Below are 6008 nucleotides of genomic sequence, written 5' to 3' on the forward strand. Positions count from 1 at the left end.
ATTTTCTCCACCATTACTAAATTTGGTGATGGTCAGAAGACTGTTTTTCCATGCCTAATTAGAACTACAAAGTTTAAGCATTTTACTGATTTTTTTTTAAACCTGCACTTCACCAAGAAGTATCAGAGGACTTCAGTGTGTGGATATGACCATGTGTTACAACAGAAAACCTTTCATAAATACAAAGTAATTTAAAATAAGCACTTTCAGTTCAGACTGTTTTTTTTCACTCATTGATACCAGATCTGTGCTACAGCATCACCTAAGGGTATAAATTTCATCCATATGAAGTGCCAGCCCACAATACCACTTCTGTCATGTTAAAGCACAGGACATAGTGTTTACACCCATGCTATGCTCCCTGGGTTCTCTGGGATGGTTCCATGGCAGATGATACCTGATCCACTGTAAAATATGCTTGGACAAAATTATCTCTGCAAAATATGTATTACACTTCAGCTGGCATTATGAGTTTGTATGACTGTGTGTCAAGTAACTGCAGTGGTTTTGATCCTGTTCTTTGTGCCCTACGACCCAGCCTTTCATCATGTGGAACCATGGCCTTGGATGGTTCCATTGTTCAGGCTCCATGAACTGGGCCTTCACCCTCAGTAAGATGAAGGGCTTTTTGTGTTCATGAAAGCCAGCCTGTTCTTAACCACTGCATCATCTGGTCTAATAAAAGATATTACTTCTAATCACTGTAGGCATTGCTCCTCACTTGTAACCACTTGGTAGTTCAAAAGTTTCCCACCATGAAAGAGCATCATGACATTTCTGTATTCGTTCTATCACCAGAATAGTATGTGAGCAGAAAATGTCCATTATATAAATGAGATTCTATCACAAGGAAACTTCTCCAGGAAGGAGCCTTCAACTGGATTGCTCCCAATGTGTTTGTCTGGGTGGAGAGCTGTGCCTCTTTATACTCCTCATGATTTCCAGGGAACTCTGTGAGCATGATGCTGTTTCAAGAATGAGACTTCTGGCTCTGCCTGCAATACAAACACCACACCTGTTTGTAAATCAGTCTAATTAAACAAATGCATGACTGTCCTGGAGAGAAAGTTGAACTGCTTTTGCAAGATTTGTTTATTTAAAACAATTTAGTGTGGCAAATACTGAAAAGCAGAAGTTCATAAAATAACCTTGCACATGGATTGGTTCATGTTACAGTTGAAAGGACGTGGGGATGTCTAAATAGCAGAACTCCTGCTTAAAATTGGAAGGCAGAAGTAAGTGAATGAGTAGTCATCTACTTCAAAGATGCTGAACTGCAAATATCTGCATTTCCATCAACAGTGGTGATGAAATGGACCCATTCTAAGTATGTTCCCATCATTTGTGAACACAGAATGCTTGGAGGAAAAAAAGAACATTTTTGTTGAACTGGTACACATTTTGTGTACTTTTCTATGTAGATAATGACCTAGAAGTTTGACAACAGAGGCAAGAGCAAAATATCTTGAAGCAACTGAAAATATGCAGTCTGATATAATTTGTCGTGGTTCTGTTGCTTAATCATCCAGCAGTCATTTTTTTCCATGGTGTTTTCATACATTATTTTCACAACAAACAGCAGATGTTACCAGGACGTATCTTAAAAATCTATCTAAACAGCAGCCCTGCAGGCTAAGGAAGTGGCATGAGAAGACCCTACAGCATGCTCTTCTGCATTACAATATGAAAGTTTTTGAGGGTCTGTCTCTGACAAATGGGCCCTCTAACATTTCTCAGGGTAAGACATCCTGTGAAAATACTCAGTTCTTCCAGCACACAGTCTGGCAACTGCGTCTCACCAGAACAGACCAAGCACCATTTCCTCATCACGCAGCTTTCCACTACAGTGGTTACACAGCTCAGACATGAGAAGCTGAATGTGTGATTCTGTGAATGAAACATCTATCACTTATCTGTTGAGTGCCAAACATTTGAATCAAAAAGAGACATGGCCATGCTTTTGCTCTATTTAAATGAGAGACCTCAATGTAAATTTGGTGCATCAACTTCACATTTCCATTTGATTCACATAGTTTTCCCAGCAAATACTGGAGGAAAAGAAGCTGTGCCTATTGGGCATGCCTACTTCAGTGACTTTCAGTGACTAATTTTGCTTATCTTTCACCTTTCCTCTTTGCAACTATGGTTCTCAGCATTTTATTTTGGGTGTTTTTCTGAATTATTTAATGCAAGTGAAATGACTTGCTACTGAAGTTTTGTGAGGAGAACCAATTCTTTCCTCATAATAAACCACTCAGCATCTATGATGAGCAAAATGCAAGAGGAAAAACAATTTCTTTACAGGTGACTGGTCTAGAGATACAGATGTAGCTCCTCAATCAATTTTATATTATGAAAAAACTGGTTTAACAAGGATTCAGCCCCATATTTTGCCCTCATCTGAGTTTTCTTCTCATATACATGCTTTCTCATCTGTATCAGTCCTATGGAGCTGTGAAGTACATTGGATTGCCAAATATTTAAATTTAATAATAAGCTACAATAGCTGTTAGTTTTCTTCCTTGTAGTGTATAGTCTGAATTACAGTGGCACTGGCAAGTGAAGGAGCAATGCACTGCAGACCAGATGTGGGAACACAGAGCTATGAGACAAGACACCTGGCAGCAAGGACAAGAACTACTTAAGCCATTTTTGCTATCCTAGAAAATATCCGGTCTCTACCCAGATGGGACATGGAGAAGTATGATCCACCTCAACAGTATCTGTTCTCTCTGTCACACATTTATGCCAAAAAACCCATAATCACTGGCAAGCATTGTGTGAGTTTGACTCTCTGCTTCAAGTAAACAGCACAATAGAGAGATAGCTCTTAAATGTCTCTGTTTCCTCTGTCCTTAACCTCTCTGTGCTTCACTCTTCTCCCTTTTTCTCCAGGATCCACCCTTCCACACACACTTCACTTCAGAAATTGCTATGCAAGTTGTGTTCCTACATTAGTGATGGTTTTCTAAAGTTGTACTCATGAGGAATAGTTGCATCCTCAGCTAAAGGATAGGTTAAAAACAGAAGTTACTGAAACATGAATCTACATATGGTATATTTTTGACTTTAGATACCCTGTATAATCCTTGCCTCAGCAGTTGTACTGCTGTGTTTACTATGTGCAATGTTTACTATTAAAAACATCCAAAAGTGATGTTTTTTTCAACTGTTTCTGATGTTCAGTTCATAGCTGTAAGGATTAGCCTTTTCCCAAGATGCCCAGTTTTCCCATATGCCTTGAAATGAAAAATACTGGAAAGCCTTTACAGACTGATTTTAATGGAAAACTGCAAGGTCTTTCCCTTTTTTCTTTCCTCAACCTTCAGAATCCAGCTCTACTCCTCCCGAAAGCAGCTCCACTCTGTCCTTTGCTCTATTTTCAATGTTTAAAAGGATGTGTAGAAGGACACTTGACTCTGTCTTCTACTGGGAATCATTTAGCTCATTACAGGGTTTTTAAAAAGGCTTAAACTCATCTAAAATATGAATATGTGTCAATTATGGCAATTGCACAGTGCCAGTAATGCAGAGTCAGAACTTCTGAACAGAAAAGACTAAAGTGCCTTCGGTCTCCTTGACCTTCTGACTTGGGTGGCTGAGCCACTCATCAACCTCTATCCAACTACTAGGATTAAATGTCACTGCCACAGAAATTATGGTCTTTGGCTGCTTTAGAATTTACTACATATTTGTAACTAAGTATCTGCCAGGAAAAAAAAAAAAAAAAAAAAAAAAAAAAAGAGCAGGATGTGCATTGCTCTGATAGAGATGTGCCACACTGCTGTAAGGTCTACCAGCATGCCGAGGCTTTGGGAGCTTGCTCAGGAGCAGTGTGGCCGCACACCCAGCTGGGTGGGAAGCTGAGGACACTGTCTCAAGCTGTCATCCTCTGCCAGGGGACCAACACCCTCAGACATTTTTTGTATTTTGAGTGGATGCCTGTAAATCAGCATGTTTGGAATTCTTTAGAAGGTAAGCTGACCAACAATTTCCTGGATGTACATTTGGCTTCGAATAGTTCTCCTATCCTTGTAATTATTTTGGTTTTACATGCAATTACTTGTGCACTTCCTCCTTTTATATTGCTTACATGTTTAACTTTAAAGCTGGTAGCTCTTTTCTAGAGAATTAGGAATATTGAGTCTTTTCAAAGGTAGAGTTGGGTCATTTTGCAACATTAGCCTTAAAGTTAAAAACAAAAAACAAACAAAAAAAAAGTCTTTGGGGCTTCTCTGTAGAAGTCTTCCAAATAATTGCCAACTTTGAGCTATTTTAGGTGTGATTAAAAATCCTTCTCTTCCTGATTACTTTCAGGCAGTTTGATGCAAACATTACAGAGTCAGGACTCTCCTGGGTTCCTGTCAGGAACAATGCCTTTAACATAAAATAAATAAACTATATTAGAGACACCCAGTAAATCTACTTTAGTTCCCTCCAGTATCCTTTTGTACCTCAAAGATCTCAGTGGTCTATACCCTGAAGTTTACAGGACACGTACTTCCATGCCCAAGATATGGAAAGTCGGAAGGTTCCTCTACAGAAGCCCATTCATGGGCTTTTAATCTGCTGTCTCTTTTAATCAGCTCCCAGCCTCTGGGTTTTGACATTCTGCTATAAGGTTTGGGACACATTTTTGCTGATGCTTTTTGTTTTGGTATATAAACCAGACAAAACAGATTGGGTTTGCCTCTTCCTAAGCCAGCGTGGGTGATACTTTTATTGGGGTGAGATGCCAGTTTGGTGCACCCTAGCTTTGTTGAGTTTCCACCTAATCAACTTTAAACAGTCTGACATTTCTTCCCCTTTTTCCTTGTCATTTTACATTTGTCCAGTTTTCCAATATTTCTGTTGGTGATATCTGCAAAAAGTGCTTTTAATCATATCTTGAGCAAGGGGTCTGATACAATACAAGGGTTCCTGGCAACACACACACGCACATATATATATATATACAAGGAGTGCAGCAAGGAGGGGAAAAAAAGCACTAAGTGAACGTGAAAATGCTACCACAATTATTTTTTGGTGTCATGTTGCTTTCAGACATATTTAATGTTTTCCATTTGTATAACTCTTTTCCTGTAAAGATTTCAGAAAACTTTGTGGGAATAAACCACAAATTCCCTAGCACATCTTTTGCCAGGCTTTAGTAAAAACTACAAATAAATCTATAACCTTCCATTTTACTACCTGCCCTTTCCGACATTAATATGTCTCAAAAGTAGAATTTATATTTACAAATAATAATGTGAAATTACCATTCTGTATCTGGGACTTTGAAACTCACACCATAGGATAACATAGAATCATAGAATAGTTTCTGTTAGAAGGACATTTAAAGGATATCTAATCAAACCTCCGTGGGATAAGCAGGGACATCTTCAATGAGATCAGGGTTGCTTAGAGCCCCACCTAGACTAAATTCAGGCAACTGTGCAGCGTGGCCAGCAGTTCCTCCTAAGTTTCCACAGCCCATTTCCACCGTCCTATTTACTGGCTAAGTCATCATTTGTGCTTAAAAAGGAGACAATTACTCCAGAGCATCTGAAAGCCACACTTTCAGCTGCAGCTCTGTTTTGCATTCTATTTACTGCTTCTACTTATTTCTGCATGATACCATCTGGACTCTATCTCCTTCCCACTTCCTCATGATTTTAGATTTCCTAAGGTCCTGCAAATATTTTTTGCATTTTATGAACAATCAGCGTTTTTTTAGCTTCACAAATACAGCTCAGCATTCCTTCACTATTTTTAGCTCAGACTGACTACTAGGAGCTACAGCCTACTAGTTTTGAGCCTGCTAGGGCAGCTGACTCGTAGAACAGCCTGGCAGATGGCTCAATTCTTTTCCAAAAGCTCAGTGAGAATGGACCTGTCACTTCTAATCAGCCAGTTAGCAAGTCCTCAGATACAGCTGATTCTTGAGTCGTGTCTGCATATGTTGCCTGGAAGCTTCACTGTACTCCACCCCATCTCATACCGACTGAGAGAACACCCTCCATTCACTC

The sequence above is a fragment of the Vidua macroura genome, chromosome 2 (genome assembly GCF_024509145.1).
Source record: "Vidua macroura isolate BioBank_ID:100142 chromosome 2, ASM2450914v1, whole genome shotgun sequence".
NCBI classification, from domain to species: Eukaryota; Metazoa; Chordata; class Aves; order Passeriformes; family Viduidae; genus Vidua; species Vidua macroura.